The 14,585-nt window shown below is 37.1% G+C and overlaps 2 pseudogenes; both read left to right on the top strand.

Moving 5' to 3' along the window:
• The first annotated feature begins 2,188 nt into the window (after positions 1–2,188).
• LOC137935277 (dihydropyrimidine dehydrogenase (NADP(+)), chloroplastic-like) lies at positions 2,189–4,657 on the top strand (annotated as a pseudogene).
• Positions 4,658–5,366, top strand: LOC137935276 (heat shock 70 kDa protein-like; annotated as a pseudogene).
• The last annotated feature ends 9,219 nt before the right edge of the window (positions 5,367–14,585 follow it).

Below are 14,585 nucleotides of genomic sequence, written 5' to 3'. Positions count from 1 at the left end.
GGATGTATACTTTTTCCTTAAATCAAAACTTTAGATTTCACTTTCCCTTTATCTCTGATAAACAAAAAGAGAAGAAGGCAAATAGATCACAGCAAAATGAAAATATTAGAGTTTATAGATTAGGAGTCAACGTGTACAAAAAGAAAAACAATAAATGTTTTTGTACTTTTTTTTGCTTCTTCTTGGTACTTTGCTTTCAAGGTTTAAACAGGAAAACAATAAATATTGCTCGTTACATTGCGAGTGCTTAATAAAGCAAAACAAAATGAATTTTTTTTTTTTTTTTCTTTGGTTAGCTCTTTATCTCCAAGTGAAAATTAAAAACAACTAATAATGTCGTACCATTTTTGCTTTTCTTCTTGGAACTTTTGTTCCAAGTGCAAACAAAAAAACAATAAATATTGTCTCCAATTGCCAAAAGAAAAATAATAAATATTATCATACTTTTTTTCTCTTCTTGGTAATTTCACTCCAAGTGCAAAAAGAAAACAATAAATAATGTCAAACTTTTATTTTTGGCTTCTCCTCGGTACTTTTTCGCACCTTTTTAGTTCTTCTTCTTCACACTTTTGTTCCAAGTACATTAAGAAAAATAATAAATAATGCCCCATGTTTTCGAGAGCTTAATAAAGCAAAACAAAGTCAAACTTGTTTTTTGCTTTCGTTGCTACTTTCTCTCCAAGTACAAAAAGAAAAACAATAAATATTATCATACATTCTTTTTGTGCTTCTTCTTGGTACTTTCATTCCAAGTGCAAACAGGAAAACAATAAATATTGTGTAATACCTTTTTTTTCAACTTTTTTGTTTATTTTGTTCCAAGTACCAAAAGAAAACCAATATATATTGACGTAACTTTTTTCCTTCTTCTTGGTACTTTTGTTCCAAATCCAAAAGAAGAAACAAAAAATAATACCCTTTGCTTTGATTTTCTTATTAAAGCAAAACATAGTCGTACTTTTGTTTTGCTTCTTTTGGTACATTCTCTCAAAATGTAAAAAGAAAAACAATAAATGTTGCCCCTTGTAATGCAAGCATGCTAAAGCAAAACAAATTAGTACTTTTTTTTTCTTCTGTGCATACTTTATCTCCATGTGCAAAAAGAAAAATAATATTTATTTTTGTACATTTTTTCTTCTGCTTAGTACTTTCATTCCAAGTGCAAAAAGAAAAACAATAAATTTTTCTTTTGCATTGCGAGAAATTAATTAAGCAAAACAAAGTTGTACTTTTTTTGCTAATGTTGAGATTTTCTCTCCTAGTGCAAAAATAAAAACAATAAATTTTGTCGTACTTTTTTTTTTTTTGCTTATGCTTTGTACTTTCATTTCATGTGCAAACAGAAAGGCAATAAATATTGTCGTACCTTTTTTTTTTTTTTGCTTCTTCTAGGCACTTTCCTTCAACGTGAAAAAAGAAAACAAACAAAATTCTAAAGGAAGTTATGCACCAATTAATAAGCTGAGGATAATCCATGGTAATAATTGTTGAATTTATGGAAAAGAGAAATACTTCATTGAATTATTATAATCAGAGTACATGAACCTCTATTTATAATAGAGGAAGATAGTAGTATCCAATTATACTAAAACAACCTTTGTTCCAATTGCACCCAAACTTTAACACTTAAAGATAAGTCCTAGTATAATTGAATAACTCAATATAAATAAAAGACAAACATAACTCAAACTAAAACTCTTCTAGGATGTGACTATAAGATAAAAATGCCTTTTGTGAGTTCTTCTTGATATTTCAACTAGCTTATGGGTATCTTTGTGAGTCCTTCTTGATCATCCGGCTCGAGTTCGGCTCAGTACTGCCTCAGTTCGATTCGTTATCTCTCGACCTCGAGCCGAACTCGAGATCCGGAATCGGTTCATTTAAATTAACGAGTCGATCTCGACCGAAACCAGGTTCGGCTCGATGGCTCACGAGTGGCTGGATTCGGGGGGATTTTGGAAATTTTCGGAGTCTCGATCTCGGAACCGGAAGAGAGTCGCGTCGTCTTCCCTTCTGTCTCTGCGATTCTCATGCGACTTCATCGTGGTGGCCGGGGATATGGATCGTCGGCCGTCAACTTGTCGAATGATTTTTCCTCTGCAACGTAAAACCAGATCCACGATCCCATCATCATACGCTCGAGTATGCAAATGGTAATGAGATCGTTGAGCCTTCATGCGATGCAGTTATGCTTGGTTTGAGATGTTGGCCTAGGGCCATTTGCGGGAGCCTTTATGCTCTTTCCCTTTATGCTAGGGTTTTTTTCTGTGAACCGTAATGCTTTTCTGTTACTGATAATAAGATCGCCCTCTTTCCTGTTACTCAGGCTTGATAGGCAAAACAAAAGACGTTTGGTGACCAGGATCGGTTTTGCCTACTGAATGAATACTAGATAAGTCCATCATATTCACAAGAATTAAAAAGAAATTCTTTCTTGAGTACAAGTCCATCATGATTTATCTCGGCAGGGGTGAAAGGTTGAGACACTGTCCTGATATCCAAATCATGCTGAAAATATTTTTTAACACCTTTGAGTTTATTTACTCTGGAAATAAATGTGTCAAATTGCTCATCAAACCTGACCATCTATTTTGCTATGTTTAGACTGGCTGTAATTTATTTTATTTAGTGAGAGCGTCGTTGGAGAAAAGTTACATTTTTCAAATTATGTGAAATTTTGAGGTTCAGAAACATCATATGCGTTTATAATAAGTTGCTTCTGTAGCTCTTTGATGACAACTAAAATTCATGGTAAGCTTGTAGCTGAACCAGGATTTTTTTTCACCAAAATAATTGAGCATCTATCTACTGTTTCATTTCCTTAAATTTTTTTAACTCGTAATGTGTTCTTTCTCGTGCTAATTTACAAGCCTATATTATTTTTTTACTATCTTTGTACTTTTCCTCTTTACGCCATGGCTGTTTTCAACTCTGTTGATGCCAGGACTCCCTGGAGGCAGATAAAGTTGTTAATGTGACCCCTCGTTATGCTAGACTGCGAGTAGAATCAAATGGATCCCCCAATGGACAAATAATTGGGTGGGAGAATATTGATAAGTGATCGGCCACTTAGAACTATTTCGTAGGAGTTCAAGCAATTGAAGAAAGAGTATCCAGATCGGATTCTTATTGCTTCAATTATGGAGGAGTATGACAAGGCTGCTTGGGAGGAACTCATTGATCGTGTTGAGGGAAACTGGAGTTGTAAGTTGCAGCAATTCCCTTTTTTTATCTTTCTGGAGTTGTAAATTGCTCCAATTCCCTTTTTTATCTTCTTTGGAGTTGTTTTATCTTTCTGGAGTTGTAAATTGCTGCAATTCCCTTTTTTATCTTCTTTGGAGTTGTAAGTTATCTTTCATTTCATTCCTAGTTGTTGAGATATCACATTTGATCATACAATTTCTATCAGATACTGTTTCTTACTTAAATATGAATAGGACTAAATTGAATTGATTCTCCTTTGCTCTTAGGATGCGCTTGAGATCAATTTCTCTTGTCCACATGGCATGCCGGAAAGGAAAATAGGTGCTGCTGTGGGGAAAGATTGTGCGCTTCTGGAGGAAGTATGTGGCTGGGTCAATGTGAAAGCTACAGTTCCTGTGTGGGCAAAGATGACTCCAAATGTCACTGATATCACCCAGGTTTTCTTCCTTTTCACAGTTCTTCTCTTCTTCTCATTTATTTGACATATTTTTGGTTCTTAAAAATGTCGGGACTTCTTTTCTTAACAAGGTAAAGGTATTCAGTTTTTTCAGTGTTTTCCTTTTCCAAATTTAGATCAAGAACTCAATTTTTTTCTGAGGATTTTGTATGTTTTCATGGAGGGGTAGAGCCCTACTTGTACTGAGAGAAATATAGGATTATAGAAGAAAAGAAGCATCTTTCATTTTATGTGAAATTTCTCTTACGTCCTCTTGCATCTTCAACAGGGTTGAATTTTAACTCCTTGTTCTTCATTCAGATTTGTGTGTATTAGTTGTTAACTTGATAAATCAAACCTTTTCTTAACAAGCATTTGATTTGGCTGAGTGTGTTGTCAGAGTATAATTTTGTTTAAAAAACTATACCAACAGATTGCCAATTTATGAAAGCCTATACCCACTCATATTCTGGTTTTTAAAGCATTTCAGGGGTATTATGCTTGTAATGTTTTCCTTACAGATTTTTTAATTTGGTTTTCTTATCGTTTTTTAATGTTTTTCCATTTTTGTCATTTGTGTCATGCAGCCAGCATGCAGGATCTGAAGGCATCTCTGCCATTAATACTAAGACAAGTGTTATGGGAATTAATCTCAATACTCTGCACCCTGAATCATGCGTGGAGGAGTTTGTCGCTAAATCCTGCCAATCATAAATATTGCCTTCTCTTTGTTTGTTTTCTTCTTCATAGTCCTTTTTCAGTTATGGTACACTTTCTCTCAGGTATACCACTCCCGGTGGTTATTCTTCTAAAGTTGTCCATCATATTGCATTGTCAATGGTGAAGCAAATTGTAAAAATGATGCAATCAGAGTTTAGCAATGTTGATTGTTGGCTTTCGGCCATTGGAGGAGTAGAGACAGGAGAAGACGCAGCTGAGTTCATTCTTCTTGGAGCAAATACTGTTCAGGTATTTGTTTTGAATTTTGTTGCAAGACATGATGCTCAAACCAAATGAGCACGGCTGAACACTGATGAGGTCGTGGCTTATGGTGTCGTTGTTCAGGCCGCAATTTTGAGTAGTGAAGGCGACGAGAAGGTCCAAGACCTGCTGCTTCTGAATGTGACGTCGCTAAGTCTAGGTATTGTGACCGTCGGTGGAGTGATGACCTCAACCGCTCGATTCTATCTTGTATTTTGGTTTATAAATATGTAATTGATTCATTCGTTCTTACTTTGGAGGTATTTCTGGTTTCGTGGTTTTGGGTTTCAAGTTCGCCGTGGGACGGGAATAGTGTCGGAAAGTGTCAGGTGAGTAAGGAGTATCCTGCACTGGTCGTGACACATGAAGAGGTCGCAATTCTTCTTGACTTATTTGGACAATCAACCCGACATACTGATCCAGAGGGTGAGCGAGCTCAGATCAAAGACAACAATTTGTTGGGCAAATTCGAGCCGACAAGCATTCCTCCAACGCATCGTGGGGTTCCCCAAATCAAAGTTTGCTTCGACATCGGCGCAAACAGGATCTTGAATGTCTCCGTCGAGGACAAGACGACAGGGGTTAAGAACAAGATTACAATCACCAACTATAAAAGAAGATTGACCAAGGAAGAAATTGAGAAGATGATCAAGGAAGTGGAGCGGTAAAGGCAGAGGATGAAGAAGTGAACAAGAAAGTGGAGGCGAAAAAAGGAAAGTTGAGGTTTTTTGTATTAAATATTTGAATGAGTTATATTTGTATTATTTTTATTTTTATTCATAATGTTATGCAATGTATGGAGTGTTTAGACTATTTTATGGAGTGTATAAACAATTTCATGGAGTGTTTATGGAATGTATAGACAATTTTATGGAGTGTTTATGCAGGTATTATGTATATAGATTATGCCCATTTTTAAGTAGAGATCATGCCGAATTTTATACAGGTCTTATATACATAGATTAGGCTCAATTTTAAGTAGAGGTAATGCCAATCTTATACATGTATTATATATATATATATAGGTTATACCCAATTTTATGTAAAATATATGCACAATTTTATATACAATTTATTTGATATATATTTTTTGAAAACTTTTAAATATATGTTGAAGCTCGAGCTCAGCTCAAAGCTCGGCTCTAACTCGGTTAAATTTTTTTGGCTCAAACTCGATAATAATTTTGGCTCGAGACGGGGTTCGGCTCGAAATATTTAAATCAAGTTCGGCTCGAACATAGGCAGGTTCGGGCTCGGCTCGGCTCGATGCCACCCTTATGTGGGTCTTCCTTGGTCGTGTGGCCTAGACCCATATTCCTTGGCTTGATAGCCGAAGTGAAGCAAGTAGAATTAGTGAGCCAAGCCGAGTAATAGATTGCCAATACTAAGTTGAACCAAGTAATGTTTGATAATCAATAAATCAAACAATCTCCAAGGTGCTCGTCCTTCATACTTCTCCTTCTATTCTCCCCCTCAAGCTGGGAGATAATGTCAATGATCCCAGCTTGAAGTCAACAAATATTTTGCAAGGTCAAGAACTAATCCACCTCTTGTATGATCATGTAAAATAAGGCTAGTATCAACAACTTCACTAGCTCAAATATTGTAAACCAACTCAAGCCAAGCCAAATATTTTGGGCAAGGATGCCAAATCAAATTCTTTGTAATATTTCAAAATACTAACAAAATCTCACAAAATTCATGGCTGGAAATTTTTTATAAATAAGGTAGTTTCCACCATCAATTTGTGCCAACTTAGCAACCAAAGAAGACACCCTGCCTTGCCATTTTTTTCTTTAAATCTTTAGCCAAAGCAATTTTAGACAAATAAATCAAGAAAAGTTTCTAAAAATAAGATAATATTCTAAAAATTCTTTACAGATATTTTTAGTTAAAAACAGAAGCTTTCCAAGGGTAGATCATGAGATACTTTTTCTAATATTGTTGATCAATAACAACAACTCAAAAATCTAAGCAAAAAACTAGGCTTAAATCCGGATGTTCGAATGCAACAGTATACCAGCATGACCTTTGATTCTTCCAATGCAAAAATCTCCTTAAATATAGATCTAATTGACATAAACTTTTCTCCTTCTGAAACGAGAGTTAAATAGCTTTCAAAAAAGTATATCTCAATTTAAAGAACTCAGAATGAGAATTGGTTGAATAGTTAAGAACATAGACTTACAGATATTTCTTTTTATATATGATTTGTTGGAATGACTTGTCTTTAATATGCATGTTACGCCTTGGCTAACAAACCGGTCTTTTGGTGCAATGTTTAGTAACATGGTATCAGAGCAGGTGGTCTCGAGTTCGAGTCCCACTCCCCCCTGTTTGTTTCGTCCCCGCAGAGGTGAGACTTTGTCTTTGGCTAACCCCGTATAGGTGGGATTGTGCATTTGCATTTGTACACGTGTGTTCCCCGTGCGGGGGAGTGTTGGAATGACTTGTCTTTAATACACATGTTGCGCCTTGGCTAACAGACCGGTCTTTTGGCGCAATGGTTAGTAACATGATTCTCTACATAAATTCCCATTCTTGATGGCGTAAAATGGCTCAAAAGTTTAAGCTTTCTGTTGTTTTATCTTTGCTACTTCAGATGTTGATTTACTTTCTAGACATATGATTTCAACGATTCATTTTGAGTTGCAAACTAGACTCTAATATCTTTCCAAAGGTATATAATTTTCTATATCAAGAGAGTGAAATACCCAATGAAATATAGAAATTGAAAGATAAGACGAGAAACTCCTTTTTTTCTTTATCTTTTTCTTTTCCTTCTTCCTCTCTTCTCCATCTTCTTCTTCTTTTCCATCTCAGATCTTTTCCCACTCTAATACCATGTTGAAACTTAGGATTTCATGATGTATAATCATAGTAGAAGAGGATTAAGGGGTGAGAATAAGAAGAAGAGTTAAGGAGAAAAGGAAGAGCAACAAATTTGGAGAAAAAAGGAGGAACATTAGGGTATTGGACTTATCCAAACCCTGCCCCTTGAGTTGTATTTATAGATATCAAAAGTACTAATATTACAAGAATACCCTTCACCCTACTAAGAATGAATAAGAAACATAAATCATAAACTAATTACATTAGTGCCATTTTTATGTGATCTATTTATACCACCATGCCACCATTGTGTGGGCCTATGGGACTTTCTCCTTGGTCTATGGGCTTGATCCATCTTCTATACACTTGGACATGTGGGCTTTCCTTGGTCGTTTGGGTTTGGGCCCATCTTCGAACAAAAAAAAGTCTTACTTTTTTTTTTTTGCTTCTTCTTAGTACTTTTGCTCCGTGTGGAAACAGAAAAACAATAAATATTTTCGTGTTCTTTTTCTTCTTTCTTCTTGGTACTTTCATTCCAAGTACATAAATAAAAATATTAAATATTGTATCTTGCTTTACGAAAACTTAATAAAGCAAAACAAAGTCGTAACTTTTTTATGCTTCTATTCGTACTTTCTCTCCTAGGGCAAAAAGAAAAATAATAAATATTGTCACACACTTTTTTGCTTATTCTTTGTTCTTTCATTCTAAGTGCAAAAAGAAAACAAATAAATATTGTCATGCTTTTTCCTTCTTCTTAGTACTTTCGTTTGAAGTACAGAAAGAAAAACAAAAAAATATTGCCCCTTGCTTTGTAAGAGCTTAATAAAGCAAAACAAAGTGGTACTTGTTTTTGCTTTTGTTGGTACTATCTCTCCAAGTAAAAAAATAAAATAATAAATATTGGAAGATAGCGCTCAAGCCCACACGACCAAGGAAGGCCCCCATATCCAAGTATGTTAGAAGATGGGATCAAGCCCATAAGACCATGGAAGGCCCATACATCCAAGAGATATAGAAGATGGGTTCAAGGCCCATAGATCAAGGAGAAGGCCCATTGGCCCATATACAATGATAGCGGGATGGTAAATTATGAGTAATCTCATAGAGATGGCATTGATATAATTAGGTTAAAGTTCCAGGGTTAAAACCCTAAACCCTAAGTTCAGGGGTATTATTATAATTTAGTAGTATCAATAATCTATAAATAGAGCTTCAGGGGGAGGGTTAAGTCCATAACCTCTTCCTCCTCTAGTTTTCTCCCATGGGTCTCTCCCTTTCTCTCTATGAGCTAAATTCATAGAGTCCTGAAAATCAACATGGTATCAGATCTTTGATTTTCAGGACATGTAGTATAGTTTCAGAATTGTAACCCTTTTTTTTTCTTTTCTATGTTTTTTTTTTTATATAGTTGCTAGAATTCAGGTTTTAGATTTTGTTCTCTACTGCTAGTATTTTTAAATTACTGCTATCCTGCTCCATTCGGCGTCGGGGAAGTTCTCTGGTTCTGTTTCTCGTACATGGCTGAGATAATTTCCCTTTTCAGTCTCTTTCTCTATGTAGGCGAAAAAAGAAGTTGGTGAGAGGCGGAAGGAGAAGATGTCAGTTTCTGCTAATTTTACGCGGCCCGTGCTACTTCACCAGCCTCTATTCCGAAAAACTCAGCCAGAAACTTGTTGGCGGGATTAATTTTGTGAATCCATATCTTCCTTCCTTGGCCTTATCAAGGCATCGCTTCCGTTGAGTTCCATGGCCGATGGTACGGCATCCTCGTCTGAGACAGTTTTTCTGTTTATTTCTTGGCAAGCCGAGAACAGAGACAAGCAACAGAAGAGAGAAAGAGAACCTCTGTGAGGCAGCATCCAGAATTTTTTTTGCTGCTGATTATTCTCCTTTGCCTATGCAAATCCGAGAGATTATTTTTCGTCGGTGATTGAGTAGAAGCTAGAGTCGGAGATCTTTGCTTATATTCAAGTTCAGAAAGTTGCAGTCAAATCCGATTTTTTGGGCTTGACTGTTTTGGAAACTAATCTGTTGGCTCTAGTTCTATTATTACGGATACTATTGCTAGAAGATATATTCTCCTTCACCGGGTCCTCTTTTCTGACATTAAAATTCACAACCTGTTTCATATTTCGGAAACTCTTTGCTGACAACAGTCAGCTAACTCCATTGCCGGAATTCATGTTTCAGCGGCATAACGAGTTGTTTCCCTTTTTTTGAGGCCGAAGACGACGACATCTTGCCAAAAACGCTAGCTGATTGATCCCGCGAGGTTGGTTGCCGTTTCTTGACTTTTTTCACCGAGAGTCCTTCGGCATCAGGGAAGAAGATGATATTTCCCGATTAAAGGAGTTCCTAAGTTACGAAGCGCTTATTTAATCCGGTACCGGTTCTGCCAACCCGGACCAGCTCGGGTCAACCCAACAAACCTGCCAAACCTAGCGTACTTTTGTTTTGCCGAGTCAACCTGAGGGTCTTGGTTCTGCTCTAACTGAGCCGTCCGGGTCAACTCAGTGAGTCAAATTAGACATGACCCACTTATTTTTTGCCTCGGTATACATGTCCGAGCTTTACATATTTGGCGTGACTCAGTAAATTTATCTCTGGTTGGATTATTATTTTGAAGAATTGATAGATTATTCTTTGGTCAACATATTATTTGGTATAGATATGTGCATTAGATTATTTCATGAGTCAATTTTACAAGGATTATTTTGGTTCGTGTTAAATGGGCCCAAACCCATTTCAGGTGTTGCTATTGTGTCTCTTTGGATGAGACACCACTGCTTCAGGTATGCTATCTGCCTCCTCTTCATCCTAGATAATTGATTCAGAAGCCTCTGAGCATCTTACAGGTAACAAAACTTTATTACATTCCTTATCTCCGAATCTTTCACACAAGTTTGTTACCATAGCTAACGGTTCAAAAATAAAAGTCCAAGGAAAAGGTTCCACTTCTGCACCATGATATTCTTTTTGTTCCTTCCTTTCCTTTAAAATTACTCTCTATGAGTCAGCTTACAAAATATTTTAATTGCTTGATCACCTTCTCACCTACTTCATGTGTTTTTTAGGATCTTATAACGAAGCAGGTGATTGGTGGAGGCCATGAACAAGGGGGGCTCTTCTACTTGGACATGCCAAAAGTCACTATGGTGTCTACTACTGAGAATGAGACATGGTTATGACACAATTGGTTGGGACATCTTTTCGTACAATCTCTTCATTATATGTTTCCATCTCTTAAGATAAGGTCAGAATTCAGTTGTGATGTTTGTTAGTTAAGTAAACATCAAAGGAGTACATACTCTCCTCGTCCAGATGTCAAAAGTAACATTCTTTTTTCTTTGATTCATACTGATGTTTAGGGGCCTTTGAGTGTCTCTAATATTTCATAAGTCAAATACTTTATCACTTTTATTGATGATTTTACTCGCACAACTTGGTTGTTTACTTTTAAAGAGCGTTCTGAGATACCATCTATTTTTAAATCTTTCTATGCAATGGTACTCACACAATTTGGTCAGAAGATAAAACACATTTGGGTTGATAATGCCAAAGAGTATGTCTCAAAAGACATACTCTCGTAAGATAATGGCATTATCCATTAGACATTATGTGCCTATACTCCTCAACAAAATGGTGTAGCCGAACGAAAGAATCGTCAAAGTTCCTCAACCTTGAGGTAGCTCGAGGTCTCTTATATGCCATGAAAGTTCCATATTTTTATTGGCCCCACATTGTCCTTACAGCATGTTTTCTTATAAATCGTCTACCGTCTACTGTTCTTGGGAATAAATCCCCCTTCTCTAAATTATTACCACATGATGATCCATTCTCATTACCATTGAAAGTCTTCGGTTGTCAATGTTTTGTCCATAATACTTTGCCTAGACACAACAAACTTGACCATAAATCTATAAGATGTATCTTTTTGGGATACTCTCGTATACAGAAGGGTTATGTTTGTTATAGTCCCTATTTACAACATTTATTTGTGTCCAGAGATGTCACATTCTTTGAAGACTCATCATATTATTTTGACAACGCTCCACCTGGTATGTCATCAGTACCAAATTTTCCTAGACCGGTTGTGCCTCGTGATACAGAGATTGATCAGCCCCCAGAGACAATGGCCAATACCACACCTGCCGAGTTGTCGGATCCACCAGAGGTAAGTCCTTCCTCACCAGTTGTTTTTGGTCCTCAATTTGATACTCGCCCTATTGCTATCAGAAAAGAACCTCGTTCATGTACTCAACCTTCTACTTATCATCCTATCTCCAATTTTGTGTATCATCATCACCTCTCACCTTTATGTTGTCAGTTTCTTTATTTTATTTCCTCCATATCTGTTTCACAGTCATATCAGGAGGCTCTACAACATCCAGGGTGGAAGGCAGCAATGGATGAAGAAATGAAGGCACTCAATGAGAATCATACATGGTCACTATTTCCTCTACTTACAGACAAAAAAACTTGTTGGTTGCAAGTGGGTTTATACAATTAAACATAATCCAGATGGGACTATTCCACGACTGGTTGCTAAAGGATACACTCAATGCTATGTCATTGATTATGATGAGACATTCTCTCCAGTGGCAAAAATGACATTGGTACTTATATTATTATCCTTTGCAGCTAATTTATCATGGCCAATATATCAACTGGATGTCAAAAACGCCTTTCTCAATGACTATATAAAAGAAGAAATTTATATGCAACAACCACCTGGATATGTGGTTGATGGGGAGTCCATATGTCACCTTAAAAAATCTATATATGGGCTAAAGCAATCCCCACGAGCATGGTTTGAAAATTTTAGTCAAGCCATCATATGGGCAAGTTTTTACAGATGCTCTGCAGACTACTCAGTATTTATTGAGAACACAGCAAGAGGTAAGGTGATTCTAGTTGTTTATGTTGACGATATCATTTTAACTAGAAGTGACTCTGAGGGCATTCAAAAAATAAAAGAAAAAATATGTGCTGAATTCAAAACAAAGGATCTTGGATTACTGAAATACTTTTTGGGTATTGAGGTCTTACAATCCAGACATGGGATTATTCTATCCCAAAGAAAATATTCCCTTGATCTACTAGAAGAAACAGGTATGTTGGGATGCACAAGCCACAACTTAGTTATTGGCAAGCACTTGAGAGGATACTACGTTATCTTAAAGGGGCTCTTGGAAGGGGTCTCCTCTATAAAAAAACATGGACACTTCAACATTGAGGGATTCGCGGATGCAGACTGGGCTGGATCCCTAGATGATAGAAAATCTACTTCTGGGTTTTGCACGATGGTTGGAGGAAATCTGGTTACATTGAAAAGCAAAAAACAGAATGTGGTAGCACGGACCAGTGCAGAAGTAGAATACAGAGCCATGGCACACACTGTAAATGAACTTTTATGGATAAGGTCCCTTCTCACTGAATTGGGATTTTATAAAGAAGTTCCAATGGATCTATATTCTGACAAAAGTAGCAATACATATTAAATCGAATCCAGTCTTCCATGACAGGACAAAGCACATTGAAGTTGATTGCCACTTACGAGAAAAATTCCAAGTTGTTCTCTTATCCCTAAAGCACATCACCTCACAAAATCAAGTTGCAGACATCCTCACCAAACCAGTCACTCACAAGATCATGTCTACCATATGCAGCAAACTGGGGGTTTATGACGTCTTCTCACCCCCAGCTTGAGGGGGAGTGTTGCAATGTGGGGCCCACCATGGTGCTCAAGCTGGTGGGACCCACCATGAGAACGTAGGCCATCAAGAAGAATCCTAGAGGACTTGGGACACCAAGAAGAGTCCTCTCCCAAAGCAAGCTTGAGTAAAGGAATCAAGAAGCACAAGCTTAGTTGATTTAGAAGACTTGAAGATCAAGTGGGGCCCACAAGATCTCACGAGCTGGCACAATTATCAAGGTGCGCTGGAGAATCATGAGGGGCCCACTAGGATAAGGCCACGAGCTGGATTATCCCTTATATTCACGTGGATAATAAAGAACTCCTAGTTTTACTCTAATTAGTCTTCTAGGAGTTCTAGTTTGAATAGATTTACTTATATTGAGACTTACTTATATTGAAAAGTTAGAGTTAGAATGTAATTAGGATTGAATGACAACTTGTATGAGGATTCTACCTCCTCCTCTCCTATAAATAGAGAGGTTGTAATTCAGAATTAATCAAGCAACACATTCAATCCTGGGTTTGTTCTCTCTCTCTCCTTCTCCTTGCTTGGCGCATCTCATCCTTTCCCTTTTAATTTTCTACTCGATCCGAGAGCTTTTCTCCCTTTTTCTTTCTTTTTCTTTCTTCTTTCTTTTGCTTGTGATTATGGAAAAGGGGTCCTAAATTCAACAATCATTAAAGAAGAGGTGGCCTCAGTACCTTTTCTCATACCATAATTTATTTGACTCTAAAAAATATCACGGTTGGGACACCATAAGAGTGTTGGTGCCCGGATTAGGACACCATCATTTATTTAACTCTCAAAATTATCACGGTCGGGACACCATGATAAATAAGCTCACTTTCCCCTACTAATGTCATTTATTACTCTACCACTTGAGAGTCGTTGTCCTATTTAGGGACAAAGTGGTGGAGATGGACACTTAAAAGCAATGCCGATAGACACACTACCTACAGAAGACGGAGTGTGTTGTACATCCAGCATGAGTTAAGATTGGAGTATGGATCAATGTCTTAGCGGCTAGGAGTGATTTACTCACACTTATATTCTGCCGGTTGGGCCTCATGAACGAGAGCACCAACGTGAGGGGGAGTGTTGGAAGATAAAGGCATATTGGAAGATGTGCCATTTTATACAAAAAATATTTTACACATCATTTGCAGTAAGTTGGGAGTTCATATTGTTCTCTCACCCCCAGCTTGAGGGAGAGTGTTAGAAGATAGGATCTAAGCCCACACGACCAAGGAAGACCCACATATCCAAGTGTGTTGGATGGGCTCAAGGCCCATTGATCAAGGAGAAGGCCCAAAGGCCTACATACAATGATGGCAAGATGATAAATAAAGAGTCATCTTATAGAGATAGCATTGATTTAATTAGGTTAAAGTTCCAGGGTTAAAACCCTAAATCCTAAGTTCAGGGGTATT

Source organism: Aristolochia californica, unplaced genomic scaffold, assembly GCF_029961685.1.
Source record: "Aristolochia californica isolate CCGP_79_NKW_82.1479 unplaced genomic scaffold, dmAriCali1.0.hap1 SCAF_6, whole genome shotgun sequence".
NCBI classification, from domain to species: domain Eukaryota; kingdom Viridiplantae; phylum Streptophyta; class Magnoliopsida; order Piperales; family Aristolochiaceae; genus Aristolochia; species Aristolochia californica.
The sequence above is the reverse complement of the archived record's forward strand: the minus strand, read 5'-3'. Positions and strand labels throughout refer to the sequence as shown.